Below are 15011 nucleotides of genomic sequence, written 5' to 3'. Positions count from 1 at the left end.
AGCATGCTACAGTCACACTTGTGTCCTAGCCAACGAGGGCATTGCTTACAGGATAAATTGAGATGCCACAACACAGTCTTTCTCCTCTGAAGCTTTATATGCTCCTCGGGTGGTCTTGTGCTGGACCCTCTGCACAGGCCAGGATTTCGCAAATTGCAAGTAGGTTGCTTTTGATGCTACATTGCTTAGATCTCACGTTGAATATGATAAATCATTCCCACTCTTTACTCCTGATTATTTTCCTTCCTATGTTGCATAAAATAAGCTGGTATTACCATAAAATATGAAATCCCCAGGACTGTATTAAGTATTGCTTATTTTTCATGCCCTTCCCCCCCACACACTCGCACACTGAGCCTCCTTTGTAGGCAGTCATGGATTTCTATCATCTGAGGATCAGAGCACTATGCATCCATCAAGAAGTGTAAAATATTCACAGGAAGAGACTGCAAGATGAGGAAGAGGTCCAGAATGCATAATATGTGTCAGAGGAACAGATGTACACAGAAAATAAAAGTTCTGCAGACCGCAATAAAAATTTACTCCATGACAAGAACTGTGCATTTTTCCATGGCTGTCATAGATTTCATGGAACCAGTGAAATCCAGACATTTTCAGAAATCCCATGAAATTTACCTTTTCACCTGAATCCACATGAAATCAGAATTTTTCCATAAGAGCCCCCATAAAATTGTCATATTTCTTTAGAAGACCCCATGAAATTATATAGAATATTGCAGTTTCTTTTAGCCTAGTCTTTCATTGCACATCTTAAAATGACAACCTTGTCTATTCAGTTTTTGCATTTCTTCCTTTCAGAAAAAAAGATTACGCAAAAACATAATAGGAATGAAAATACTCTTCTGTAGGAGAGAAACTAAAAGCCATCATATATGTATTATAGTTAGCACAGAAAGTTTTGGTTTATATACAGTAAATTATTAATTCAAGAGTAATCTCAATCGAGCTTCTTTTTTTGACTATGGAAAAGCTGACATCACAGAAACTCTCATGAACTTTTGTTCATGTACACATTTCTAACGATGCTCCCTACTTCACTTCTTTTAGGGAAACACATAAAGGGTGAAGATACCATTCTAGTACCTGACTGACAGCAAAGAACTGCAAATGAGAAAGCGCCACCACAAACAAAAACTTCAGGAGGTAAACACAATGTGGTCAATTCATTCTCTAAACATACTATTTGTTAAAATAAATCCTCAGCTCTAACATAGAGGAGCAGACACTGTAGCACAAGTGTTCATTAAGCTCCCTGAGTGACAGTTGAGCTATTTGTTCAGCTGAAAATGAATCAATACACCAGCTCAAACCCTGCCTTCCGCAAGTTAGTCAGCAGGCATCCCAAATTGCAGCCTACCACAGGTGTCATTATTGCAGTTCTTAGTTTCATTCAGGGGTCCTGCACTTGAGTAAGACTACTGTCCCAGTAAGAACCAGAAATGCAAGTTCCTTCCATAGTCTCCAATTAAGCCTTGATCCAGAAGCAACACAATGATGATAGCAGGATTAAACTCTAGCAGTTGACCTAAACTCAAGAGGTCTCATGGAAGGCAAAAATAAAAAGTTTAGAAGAATTGGTTGTGCTGCTGAGAAACTTCTAAAGGACACAGAAGATGTAGCAGCAGGAAGACAATGGCCTAAAAAGAGCTGATTAAAATGCCCTTAAATAAATCAGAGGTCTTCAAACTGACTGGGCACTATGAATTTCAACTTGTGATTCTTAAGTAGCCATTTCTGCAATCTGAATCATTGGACAGTCACCTCTGAGAATGCAAGAGTAGAATATGAGGTGCCAAAACGCTGGGAAAGAGCAAACAATATCTAGCTCTACAAAGCAGGAAAAGCACAGCTAAGGAGTTACCAGCCAGTCAGTTTATCTTCAGTCCTCAGAAAAACACCAGAAGAAGTTAATCAAACTATTTGTAAGTGCCTAGAAGATACCATGGAAATGAATAGCAGCTAGTATGGATTTGTAGAGAATAAATCCTGTCAAATCAATTTAATTTTCTTCTGCCATATGGGAACAGGCCTCATGGCAAAAGCAAAGCAGGAGATGTCACATTTTGTGATTCAGTAAAGCCTTTGGTGCTGTCTCAAATGTCACTCTCACATGCACACTAACAAAACATGGTCTTAATGAAATGGTTGTGAGACAGGTACAAAAGTGGCTGGGCATGGTAAGTGGAGAAAGTTACCATTTGCCTAGTCAAAGCAAGCCATCTAGGGGGACAGCAGGATTGCAAAACTCTGCTGTGGGTATGATTCTGTTTAGTGCTTTTGTGAATCTGGCCATGAAACAGCACACTTACTTGCTTGCAGACTATACAAACGGTCTGCAAAGGACAACTGCAAGTATAGAGGCTCAGAGTTTGAAGAGATGTTGACAAATTACAGCAGTGTCAAGAAAAGGGCTGAATTTCAAAGGGTATGGAGAGGAGAAGAGTACAAGGCAGAGATGGACTAATTGGAGAGGCCCTGAAGAAACACAACGGAAATGACCAGAGGTCCAGAAAATGTGTCCAGGAGAAAATATTTGAAAACTTTGGGGTCTTCAGAGAAAAGAATTCTTGGGAAGGCAATTTTAAGACTTGGAATGTGTAAAAGCTTGTCACACACAGGGGTCTTGCATGTTAGAAAGTTCAAACAATAACAGGCTTAACTTGCAGCAAGATGGATGCAGGTCAGCCATTAGAGAAAAACATTTATGGTAATTAAGATAGTGAAGCACTGGGGTGGAGCCTGGGAAAGCTATGGAATCTGGAATCTCCATCACCAGATGTTTTTAAGAACAGCCTAGAAAACAAAATTCTGCCAGGAATGACATAAATATAACCAATTCTGCAGAAGAGGGACTTCTTCAGACTCCTTCCAGCCCTGTTTTTCTAAATGCCAAATGTCCTCCTATGTTTTAAGGCCTCAAACCAGCAGAGTATATAAACATATAAGTAATCCCATTGACTTCAAAGCAAGTACACATGGGATTTAAGCATATATTTAAGCAATTTGCCAGATCAGCGTAGCCAAAGGAAGTATCTTGCAGAAGTGACTGCATTTGTTTAAAGTGCCTTAGATATATACCAGCGTTATATTTAAAATGTGGTTTCCTGGATTTCAGTGGCTGTCTATAGAAGGAGAATATTATGGATTTGTGCTACAGCCTTCTAAATGATTGCTCATTAGCATGAGCCCTATAATACAGTGTCTGTATTCACTGAAGCTGGCTGGGGAAGGCAGGGTGGGAAAAGAAAGAAAAACAACAGGGAAGAAATGTCCAAGTGGGGAAATAACATGTTAAGAATGGCAGTATTTTCTACTCATATCAGCGCTTCTCCTTTTTTTTTTTTTTTTTGTAAGCCAGGTTGCGTACTTGCATACAGACAGTTTCAGTATGTAGTATCTATAATGTTGAGGACACTAGATTATAAACACGTACAGAAAAGTGGAAAAGCTTCTACTGTCTTCCACATCTCCTTCCATATGTTATCACCAAATGTTTTGTTGTATGCCAATTTTCAGCAGATATCATTGGAACCAACATGTATTTAGCATATAATTCAGTAAGATTTGCTACAGATTAATAACCAACCTCTTCCTGTCTCTACCATATTTCTACCTTTTTTTTTTTGGGGGGGGGGGGGGGGGTGAGGGGAGGGGATGGGGGTGGTGGTTGGGGAAGTCTCACACATCAGGTCCAAAAAACATCAAGTACCATTTCACTGTGAAGGATAAATGTGGTTTTATGCTACTTCGTTTGACCATTGCATTGGCGTTGAGACTGACACATACATTACAGAAGACTGAAGGATGCTTTGGTATGCCAGTAGCCTTAAGAACTAGTTAGGCAGGAAAAACGCATTAGAGAGTGAGCCTTTCCCTTGCCCTGGCTGCATAGGAGCCATTACCGTTTATTTTGTCATCGATTTACACTATAAATCCTCCTATAAAGATAAGGTGTACATATTATAAGCACCTAAAATTATATATACCTGCCTTTTTCTCAGAGCTGAAGAGAAATCACATCCCCTAGCAACAACACGTCCTTTCCTAAGCAAACACCTGATTAAAGACAAGGCACTTTGCTGATCTCAGGAGCCCTGTGCAAACCAGCTCTCTTGGATGGGGAGAGAGATGGATTTCAGAGTATGGGACCCCATAAATACACATGCACAAGGAATACCTCCAACGCTGTCTCCCTCAGCAGGCTGAACCCCTGAGTACTGTTGGCACCAGGAACACCAATGTGCTGCTCCAGATTTGTAAGGATATCACACAGCCAAAAGCCACATCACCTAAGACTGCGAAAGGGAAACATAACATCTGGAAACAGGCAGGCAGCCACCAGGGTTGCTGAAATACTGCTCTCCTGCATAGAGAAAGCCCTGTAAAAACAGAAAAATCAATATGTTTCTGAAGTTTTCTTCAGGCACAGGTCAACACAAGTTTCCCAGGAAACCATGAATTCCCACAAAGGTGGGAAGAAGCTTGACTGCAAAGAACAACAAGCTGATCCAAGCACAAATGGAGAGCAAACGGAACAGGATGCGCGGGGAAAACCTCTGCCTGCATCCAGCTCTGCCAGGTCCCATACTCTCCACCAGTTCCTTCTACCTGGTCTACCAGTAGCTTTGACTTGGCTTCTCAATCCCCAGCAAGGGAAAAAAAAACAAAACAAACAAAACCCACCCCAAAACCAGCCTTCAACGGGTTTTTGTCAGGTTTAACTGAAAATACTGCCTGTGAAACACACAGCCCCAAGTAGAATGCCTTCTGCCACTCAAGTCCTCCCTTTAAGAGAGCAAGCAAATGCTTGAAGACAATACCCTGCCTTGTGCTCGTGCCCTGACATAAGAATTTTTTGTTTGCTTCTAGAAATGACTAATTTCAAGGCATTTAAGGGTTTGCTATCCATTTTGGAGCAGTGTACTTTTAACATATTTTATTATTATGACTTACAGTCAAGATGCAGAAACAGAACAGCCCACAGAGCCATCATTTAAATCCACTGATACTTCACATTTCACACAGCTAACACAATCTTTTGACCCACCAATCCAAATAATGTTTAAAAGCTTGAATGGCAAGAGGCTGTCTGCTCAGGGCTGCTGATATAGAAAGTCCCTGTATAAATCACAATATCACAGAAGTCACAAAAACTGTGAATTTTGGTGTCAGCTGTGAAAATATTCCATCTGGTTTCTGTCTTGTAGAAAAATGTTTAAAATCTGTCTAAGTACAGGAAGTTTATTTTTGCTTCATCAATGCAGCAGAAGTAAGCAGTGTAAGACTGCTGAATCGTGCCTCAGAGCCCTGCTATTGCTCCAGGTGCTTGTGAGGTTTCCAAAACAACATTTCAGGTTTCATTCAGACATCCAACCACACTACTATTTAATTTCATGCCGTTATTACAGGCTGAGCAATGCACCAAGTGGATTTGTAATAGTTACTCTTGAAAATATAACAAAAGCAATAAGGGGCCCCATAACATCAGTTGGTTGAAGCTGACTTTGACAGTATATTTGCCGGGGGATGGAATACATCTACATCAATGTGCATTTGCTTCCCTCACGTGTTAGGTCCCTACTGCTAGTAAGCCACTAGTAAAGCCATTCAATCCATCTGAATACCTACTTGCAGATTTAGGAGTTTAGAAAGCCAATTTCAGCAGGCTGGGGCCCTGACTCTTTATGTAGCTCTTGACAGGGACTGATTTTATACTTTCACTTTATTTCTCTTTTTCATTTAGGTCATTTATCTACTTAATGGAAACTGTATAGAAAAATTATGATAAAAAATTACACAAGAGATATATTACTTTTTAAATCCCCATCATTATCATTACCCCATCCCAGCCAATGTGACATTCAGGAAAGAGCCCAATATTCATTTTATTTATACTATGTCACCTCCCTGAGATTCCTGACATCTGGAATCTCTACACTGTATCAGTTAGATCTAGTATAAAAAGGGAACAAGAAGCCAACATGTAAAGGAAAACACCAGTGCTGCCAGCAAAATCCAAGATTTCTAAGGCCTAAGCTTTTCAAAGGTGCTTATAATAGACTCAAAGCTATTTTCAAAGGAGAAAAAAAAAGACCAGTGCCCCACAGGATTTGGCTTGCTTACCCCCTTTCATTTCCCCTCCACCAACAGCCTACCTTCCTCTGACAACACCTTTAAGCATGTGGTGAAGTGGAGGGGCATTTCATAGCTCACGGGGGTAGCAGTTTGGATGGAAGAGGTTGATAGCCCCTTCTACACCAAACACCTGGGAAGGGACTGTTTGGGATGAACCGGAACTTTTGAATGATTTGATAATTTAATGAAAAATTGAATGACCTAGGTAAGCCTTACCAGTCCTGCGTTCCTGTATCATAGCAAGACCTTTAAAACAAAGTATAAACTCCCTCCTCTTCAATGGGAAAGGCCTCCCACAGGAAAAGCTCATTGTCACACGTATTTTAATACATGGGTAGAGGTGTTGCTATTGCAGCTGGCTACAACAGATAACTCTCCTGTTTCTGGTCCTCCATTACCTGGTTGGCTTTTTTGACACCTCCACCCACTCTAGCAGGTGCTTTGCTCTCCAGGGGATTGTTTCTGCAGAGGGCAAAGAGTGGATGGAGTAGGCAGGAGGCACCTATCACATTTGCTTTTCTTTCCTAGCTGGTTCCCAGGGTTTTTTCCTTTCCCTACTACACTTCATGTGCAGAGGGAACAAGGGTAAAGAGACCTTTAAAAGATAGCAGGGAACTGCCATGGTGATTTCAAGATGGAGCATGCAATTGCTATTTTTGATTGTGTTAACCCAGGCGTAATTATGTAATTATCCACAAAAATTTTGTCAGAGTTTTGCATATCTAAATCATTAACTTTAACAATTGACAGGCTGCTTTGATTAGTATTTTCACAGACTAGCATAGCATACATTTGTCAGCTTTCCTATGATTAGTTGTAATTTGGAATTTGTTTATGCAAAATGTTTTTATTGCTTGTTTGGGAGGAGGGAAAAAAAGGAGGGCAGAGAAGACATGTTTATCCTGTCAGGAGATCCCACAGAACTTGCTAGGGTTGCTGCAAATGTATTTTTGCTGTGCTTTAATGTCATTAATTTGGTGAACTGATACATCAAATGTTGGTTTGTGTTTGCTAATGGGGACAAGAACTCTGGGTGAGCACCTTTTGCCATACAGTGTCTTTGATTTTTACATCAAAATATAAGCAAATTAATTCAGAAGCACCTAGCACTTCATGTAACACCGTATTTAAAGTCTATTGCTTTCCAAAAACAATACTGATGCATCACACAATCAGTGTAAACATTTTAAAATGCTGCTTGTGTCCAATACCATAATGCCAGCTCAGCCTTTTCATTCAACATTGTAATCGATATCATAATTTAAGATGCAGTTTATTAAGCTAAGCAATAATAAATGATTCCATCCTGTACCTGCTAGTGGATCAGTTTCTGAGTTAAGCTCTCTGAGAGAGAAATTTGAAAGCTACACAGATAGTCGTTCACAAAGCAAACCCTAATGTAGCAGAATTGTGTAGACATGAGGTACCATAATGCCTTTGAAGTACTGTGGCATGGAGTCTGGTCATTACCAAGTTACCTGATGGAGGTGAAGTGCCTGAAATCTTCACTTTCTTACTCTGCTTCCCAAGTAAAGGCCAGATGTGACGATATGCATCTTAAAACAACGCATACACTACCTCTAGACATTTTGCTTGGATTAGTGTCACCATTTTTCAGTGGCTGATGGGCACAGCTTTTTCTCTGGTTGGCAGGGAGTTCAGGTAAGATCACAGTTCTTGCCTTGCCCCACCATTACAACTTCCATGTCTTGAAGCACTAATAGTCTGTGTTATCTTCTTTTGTACAAATAATTTTTAAAATCGGGCAAACTCACTGCTTTTTGTGAAAATTCTCCCATCCAGCAACCTCCACCTGACTAGCTCATCAACAGTCACACAACTTCTGAAAGGAGCATGGGAAGCATGCTCTGCCTTCATAACCAATGACAGATTATGATTTACGACATTATCACCAATGACAGATCGTGATTTACAACTTCATCTACCCCATGGTAGCTGCAGTTTGGTAATTGCAGTTAAAACTTGCCCACTTCCTACATGATCCTCAGGGACCACTGTGATGGGCACAGAATAAATCCCAGCTTTGCAGATCCCATGTATGTCTAATAACCTCACCTAGTTAAGCATCAGTTTTCTCCATCAGAAGGGTAGGCCTGCTTCAGAGACTCATTAACAATTAATGTGAAAGACATATTAGATTTTTTTTAAATAATAATCCTAAATAATTTCATATATATATAAATAAACGTTATGCTCTCATTAGTAATTATCTGAGCCCCATAATTCAACACTCTTTGCTCAGGCACCTGATGCTTGGTTTTAGAATCTCGCTTCCTAGGTATAGCTGACTACTAGCATATTCACTGCATCAGCTCTCAAAAGGCTGGCTCGCTGCTTGGAATTCATGGGGAGCAGCCCCGTCTGTCTTTGTAGGAATTTTGGCTGCACGACTGAGTACATGAAAATCAGGGAAGCCAGAAGAAAAGAATGATCTGTTACCTGAGTTTCTTTCACCATTTGAAATTCACTGAAAGAGAGGCATCTTTGTAGCACAAGCTGTTGGCAACTCCTCTCTCTAGAGCATATCATCAGTCTCAAGCTTACAGTCTTTTATTCTTTTAATTTTAATTGGTAGCTCCTGCCTAGAAACCAGTTGGGAATTGAATTGCCTGTGTGTCCCCATGCTCCAGAGCAATTGCCTGTATATTCCGCATGCCTCCAAGCAGTTGCCAGCCTGCTCCTCCTGCTTCCTAGTAAATGCCAGTAATCTGTGCACTGGTGTGTAAAACTTACAGTACTTGATTACGTCAGGAAAGAGAACAGCAAAAAATGCAGTGTATGCTGCTGTTTTCACCTCAGAATATGCAAAGCGTCCCAGCCTTCAGCCTCAGTGCTGTCAGAGCAGCTCAGCTGAAGGTGAGGGACAGGAGGCCTCCTGGAATGTCCTGGAATTCTTGAACAACCCATCCCTACACCATACCTGCCCATCCGGCTAATGCTGACGTTAAGACAGCTTTGCACTGCTACCATCCTTACAACAGGATTAACAGCTCACACAGGGTTCACTGCTGCAGGTTCACTACGTCCCCAAGAAGCTGCACAAGTCTCAGGTTCTGCCTGTAGGGGAAGAGTACAGCACTGCTACCCTATCATCGCTCTTCCTTGAGCCAGTTAAAGGCAGATGTAGGCTAGGCTAGGTGGCAGGAATGAACAGACGCCACTATGTAAATACCTCATCTGTCCCTTTTAGAGCCACTCATTCATTGACTCCATTTCAAGTCCAGTTGTTTCTTCCTGTATAGGGTTAATTTTCTTCTTAGCAGCTGGTGCAGTGCTGTGTTTTGGATTTGGTGTGAGAACAATGCTGATAGGATACCAATGTTTTTAGTTGTTGCTAAGTAATATTTATACTTAGTCAAAGACTTTTCAGTTTCTCAGACCCTGCCAGCCAGAGGGCTGGAGGGGCACGGGGAATTGGGAAGGGACACAGCCAGGACAGCTGACCAGAACTAGCTGAAGGGATGTTCCATACTGTAGAATGTCATGCTTAGCATATAAATCAGGGGAAGAGAAGGAAGGGGGAGACGTTTGGAATTATGTCATTTGTATTCCCAAGTAACCGTTATGTGTGATGGAGCCCTGCTGTCCTGGGGATGGCTGAACACCTGCCTGCTGATGGAAAGTAGTCAATGAATTCCTTTTTTTGCTTTGCTTGTGTGTGCAGCTTTTGCTTTACCTGTTAAACTGTCTTCATCTCAGCCTACCAGTTTTCTCACTTTTACCCTTCTGATCCTCTCCCCTATCCCACTGTAAGGGGAGTGAGTGAGTGGCTGCGTGGTGCTTAGTCACTGCCTGGGGTTAAACCACAACACATCCATATTAAGTGGGATGAGTTAGCACAAGAGAGGAAACAGGTATAGAAAGGAAGAATGGGAAACTTGACTCTTCTATAATGTGTTCTCCCTACCAGCACAACCTCCAAGCAAATGAAAGAAAGATAGCACTGACTCAACTTCCTCCAAGATTAGGCCAAGAGGGAAGAAAACGTTACTCTCCAAATCACCAATCTGTACAGAGCTCCTGTCACAGCAAAGCTCCCATTACACATCACTCTGGACTGAGCCTACAGGCCAGGCAAGCCATGCAGAATCAAAAGGATATTTCTAACATTTATCAGGAGCTGCAGTTGTTCACAGAAACCAAAGTAAAACAGACTACATAAGTACTTGTTCAGAAACTGACCACCAGACCAGAAGTCTCTGTGGGTCAGGCACTTTTCCATCCCAAATCAGAAAAGTTGCCTGCAACTCTTCAGTCTTTTATCGGGGTCATGGGGCTACTTTTGTCTTCTCACTCCTTTGCATCCTTCTGTACATGCTACATTTTCCTGTGACCACTCCAACAGCTTATCCCTTCAGTGGACAAAGGAAAAGCTATGGATACTAACTATCTGGACCTGTGTAAGGCCTCTGACATGGTCCCCCACAACATCATTCTCTCTAAATTGGAGATATATGGATTTGATGGATGGACTATCTGGTGGATAAGGAATTGGCTGGATGGTCGTATCCGGAGAGTAGTGGTCAATAGCTCAACGTCTGGATGGAGGTCGGTGACAAATGGTATCCCTCAAGGGTCTGTATTGGAACCAGTACTATTTAATATCTTCATCAATGACATTGACAGTGGGATTGAGTGCATCCTCAGCAAGTTTGCAGACAACCCCAAGCTGAGTGGTGTGGTTGACATGCCTGAGGGACGGGATACCATCCAGAGGGATGTGGACAAGCTCAGGAAGTGGGCCCATGTGAACCTCATGAGGTTCAACAAGGCCAAGTGCAAGATCCTGCACCTGGGTCAGGGCACCCCCTGGTATCAATACAGGCTGGGGGATGAAGGGATTGAGAGCAGCCCTGTGGAGAAGGACTTAGGGGATAATGGTGGATGAAAAGCTGGACATGAGCCAGCAATGTACCTTCACAGCCCAGAAGGCCAGCCATATCCTGGGCCACATCAAAAGAAGCATGGCCAGAAGATCAAGAGAGGTGATTCTGCCCCTCTATTCTACTCTGATGAGATCCCACCTGGAGTGCTGTGTCCAGCTCTAGAGCCATCAGCACAGGAAAGACATGGACCTGTTGGAGTGGATCCAGAGAAGGGCCACAAAAATGATCAGAGGGGTGGAACCCAGCCCCGAGAGCCTTGGGGTTGTTTAGTCTGGAGAAGAGAAGGTTCCAGGGAGACCTTATTGAAACCTATCCTTATATAGAGGAGGCTTATAAGAAAGATGAGGACAGACTTTTTAACAGGGCAGTGACAGGACAAGGGGTAACGGCTTTAAACTAAGAGGGTACATTCAGACTAGATACAAGGAAGAAATGTTTTACAAAGAGGGTGGCAAAACACTGGAACAGGTTGTCCAGAGAGGTTGTAGATGCCCCATCCCTGGAAACATTCAAGGTCAGGTTGGACAAGGCTCTAAGCAACCTGATCTAGTTGGCGATATTCCTACTCACTGCAGGGGAGGTAAGCTAGATAACCTTTAAAGGTCCCTTCCAACCCAGACTGTTCCATGATTCACTTTGCTCACCTCCAGTTCAGTTGCTTCCTTACCTATCCTAGGTTCCCATGCCATTAGTGTGCCCACAATGCAACCATTCTTTGACCTGATGGTCAGCCCCACACTGCCTGGTCTCATTCAGTTTAGGAGCTGCCTGTTTCAAACCCTCTTCCACCCTTCTAAAGCCAAGAGCTTCACTGCTTTAGTGTGCTCAGAAGGCCTCAGGAGCAAGAGTCCTTGTCCCTCAGGGGCTAACGCCATGACATCAATGTTTCATATTTTCCTTTATCAAGCAGCTCCAATGGGCTATCTATATTTTAAACAAAGGTATTGTCATAAAGACATAACCTGGACAGACAGTAAAACTTAGCTCCTAAAGTAATGTGAACCTTGTACAGCCATTAGTTAATTGTAATTTCCAGTGCAAGTCCAAATGATCTCCTTTGAAACAGTTTGGCCCCAGTGGGCTTGGTTTAAGTTCAATAGTGTATAAAGATGGTAATTCTTCACTCTGTATTGAATTACACAGTAGTGCCTTGAATAGGCTGGCATGGGTTGCGTGAATTACAGCTACTTCACCTCCCAGCCTCCTTCCTTTTACAGAGTGGGAAGCTATTTCACCCTGCTTTGCAGAACTCGATACCTCCCTGCATTTGTCAGGATGAGGCTTCTTTCATTTCCTGCCACTTCATCCCGCTTTGCTCACAGGAGAAGAGCATCTGGCATTTCTCTAGGTATGCTGCTGCAATGTTCCTGCTTCTCCTCCCTGTGCCATGAGTACAAGGCCTGCTGAGAAGGGATGGTACAAAACCAGACTTACTTTCCTTCATCCATCTGCTTACCCAAGTAAAGACTAAGACTGGCTGTCCTGTTAGGCTTAATTTTAGCATGACTAGGACATCCCCTGTATGAATGAAGCTTCCTCTTCATTTTTGTGTATTTGCACACTAAAATATTTCAGATTTAGTTTCCTTTTTTTAGCCATCCTTTTTAAAGGAAAACATTTTTCAGCTTCTTACTGCCATTTCTCCTGCCTGACCCCCAAATTCCTGTTCAGCTACACTGCAGCAGAGTTGAAAATGCAAAGCAAGGCACCTTCACAAGAGGTCCTGAGATGGACTGGTACAGTACAAAACATCATTCTAGCAGTAACGTTGTTCAGTAGCCACCCAACTAGTTTTCATCACTGGGAGTTCTTAGAAGAGATGTATCTGATGGAGAATCTGACCTCTAAAAAGAGGCATATGTCTGTTTCTGTATGAAACATACACTGCATCCTATGAGTACAAAAGGTAGACTGAACTGTGAACCACTGGCATATCATACCTGGAGGTCCCTAACAGTGAGGGGGTTAACTTGGCATTGGCAACCAAGCTGCCCCCAAGTGAAGTAACACTGGGCTTTGAACCCTTCCTCCCAAGGACCATGGCTGAAACTCTCCCAGTTTCTAATGCACTGACAGAACTCTCTCTTCTTTTCTCTTCCAGACACTTTAAAGGAATTGTGTTTTCTCGTCCATGAAATTCAGGAAAGCAGGGATATGTCTTTTCTTGCCAGCAGAAAAAGCGAGGGCTGTCAAGACACCTAAAACTGATCATCTTCACTACACTAGCAGGGCAGGGTTTTGTTGGGTGGCTGCAGCAACACTGTATAAAAACGACGTCAAAAGGAGCCATTTAAACCCATGTAAATCATGTTCACTGACGTATAACCGCATCCATCACTCCTAAATGATATGCCAATCCAAAAAGTGGGGCACCAGATCTTTCCATTGTGCTCAAAATGAATACTAACTTACCCTCTTGGCATCTTCAGGGAGCTACACACCTCTCAGTTTAACACAGGTCACACAACATGACTTTAGTATTAAGCAGAAGCCACCGCAGGACTGTGGTGGCAGTGTTTGCAATGTTGTTCAAATGTTCCTCACTTGACAATGCCCTTCATTTATAGTTAACGATAATGTGACAGCCTATTCTCCTGGCGTACCATCTAACCACATGCAAAATTCTGCATGTGCCTCAGACTGGAATCCTATTTTTATCAGAATAGACATGTGCACTGAGGCTTTAACCAACAGCTGAGACAGGGTTTTAGCGTGAGATTTTCAAACCTGTCTCAGGTATTTAGAAGCACAAATTGCAGTGAAAGACTAATTGAACTGTGCTTCTAAATCCCCCAGGTGCTACTGAAAATCTCTTCCTTAATAACTTGGAATCTCCTAAAGAATAAACCTCATCGAACTTAGATGGGTATGCAGATCCTAGGGTTAAGATTTTGAAAAACGCTCTGTACTGGCTTAACTCCCATTGACTTCAGTGGGAACAGAATTAAGTTGACATTGAGCCTTTTTGAAAATTCTCCTCCAGGTGTGTTTTTTCCACTTGAATTTGAATAATCTGTTAACTGCTGAGATTGCTTTTTGATTTATCAGTATGAAGAATTTTACAGGAGTTTTTCCCCTTAATTTTTGATGAAATGAGACTCAAAAAACTGAAATGTACCATCACCCAAAACTCTATCTGCTAAATCTACAGAAGGAACTATGTTTATTTTCTGTATGCATTTACTATTATTATTTGTACTTCAGCAGCAACACAGGAACTGAAACCACAGGCATTATTGTGGGTGGTGCCGTGCACAGTCTGTTAAAATATTTGTATGATAACAGGCAAGCTGTCTAACTTAATACTAATAGTCAGACTCCAGAGTAACCCAAGAATCATAATGAATATCCCCAGTAGGTGTAATTATACAGCAGCTTTTCAGTTACTACTTCACCTCCTTGCAAGCGTTTTCAGGAGACAGAGATTTCCTTCAACTCCCCTGAATGTTTTAGTTTACCTTTTAAATTAGCCCTACTTACAAGAATAAGGAAAGATATTTTTTTAATGTTGGTGTGTCCCTCACTACAGTTTTGCAGGCTGCGCTCTACTCTCCAAGATGCACGAAACAAACTTTTAGGGGTGCAAACTATATTCACTTTCAATTTGAAAAACACATTAGGGCCCAAACTTTGCTTCTGGGATGCAGGTGTTAATAATACAAATAAAAGGAAACACACAGTAAGGAGCCCTCTATTTTGCAACAGCATCACTGAGGACAGACTCTCCATGCCCCAGATTCCTTGTGAGAAAAAATAACTGCACTAATTCTGCTCACAAACAGCACAATAACCACTTCTTTGTTCCCACCAAAGATACAACAGCAGAATCCTGTAAGAGAAGTCATCTGATATGTCAGCTCATTAAATTAGTCAGAATGGCTGAATGGGGAAGAGGAATATACCATTGTAAATGTATGTTAATTAACAAATGCTATAAGAGAGGCATTT

At 41.9% G+C, this 15011-nt stretch overlaps 1 long non-coding RNA gene across 1 annotated transcript in view; it reads right to left on the bottom strand.

The window, feature by feature from the left end:
• The window catches only part of LOC114015365 (uncharacterized), a 38223-nt gene that overhangs the window by 6000 nt on the left and 17212 nt on the right, over positions 1-15011 (bottom strand). The gene's annotated exons all lie outside the window — the stretch shown is intronic.

Source organism: Falco cherrug, chromosome 1 (assembly GCF_023634085.1).
Source record: "Falco cherrug isolate bFalChe1 chromosome 1, bFalChe1.pri, whole genome shotgun sequence".
Taxonomy (NCBI): domain Eukaryota; kingdom Metazoa; phylum Chordata; class Aves; order Falconiformes; family Falconidae; genus Falco; species Falco cherrug.
The sequence above is the reverse complement of the archived record's forward strand: the minus strand, read 5'-3'. Positions and strand labels throughout refer to the sequence as shown.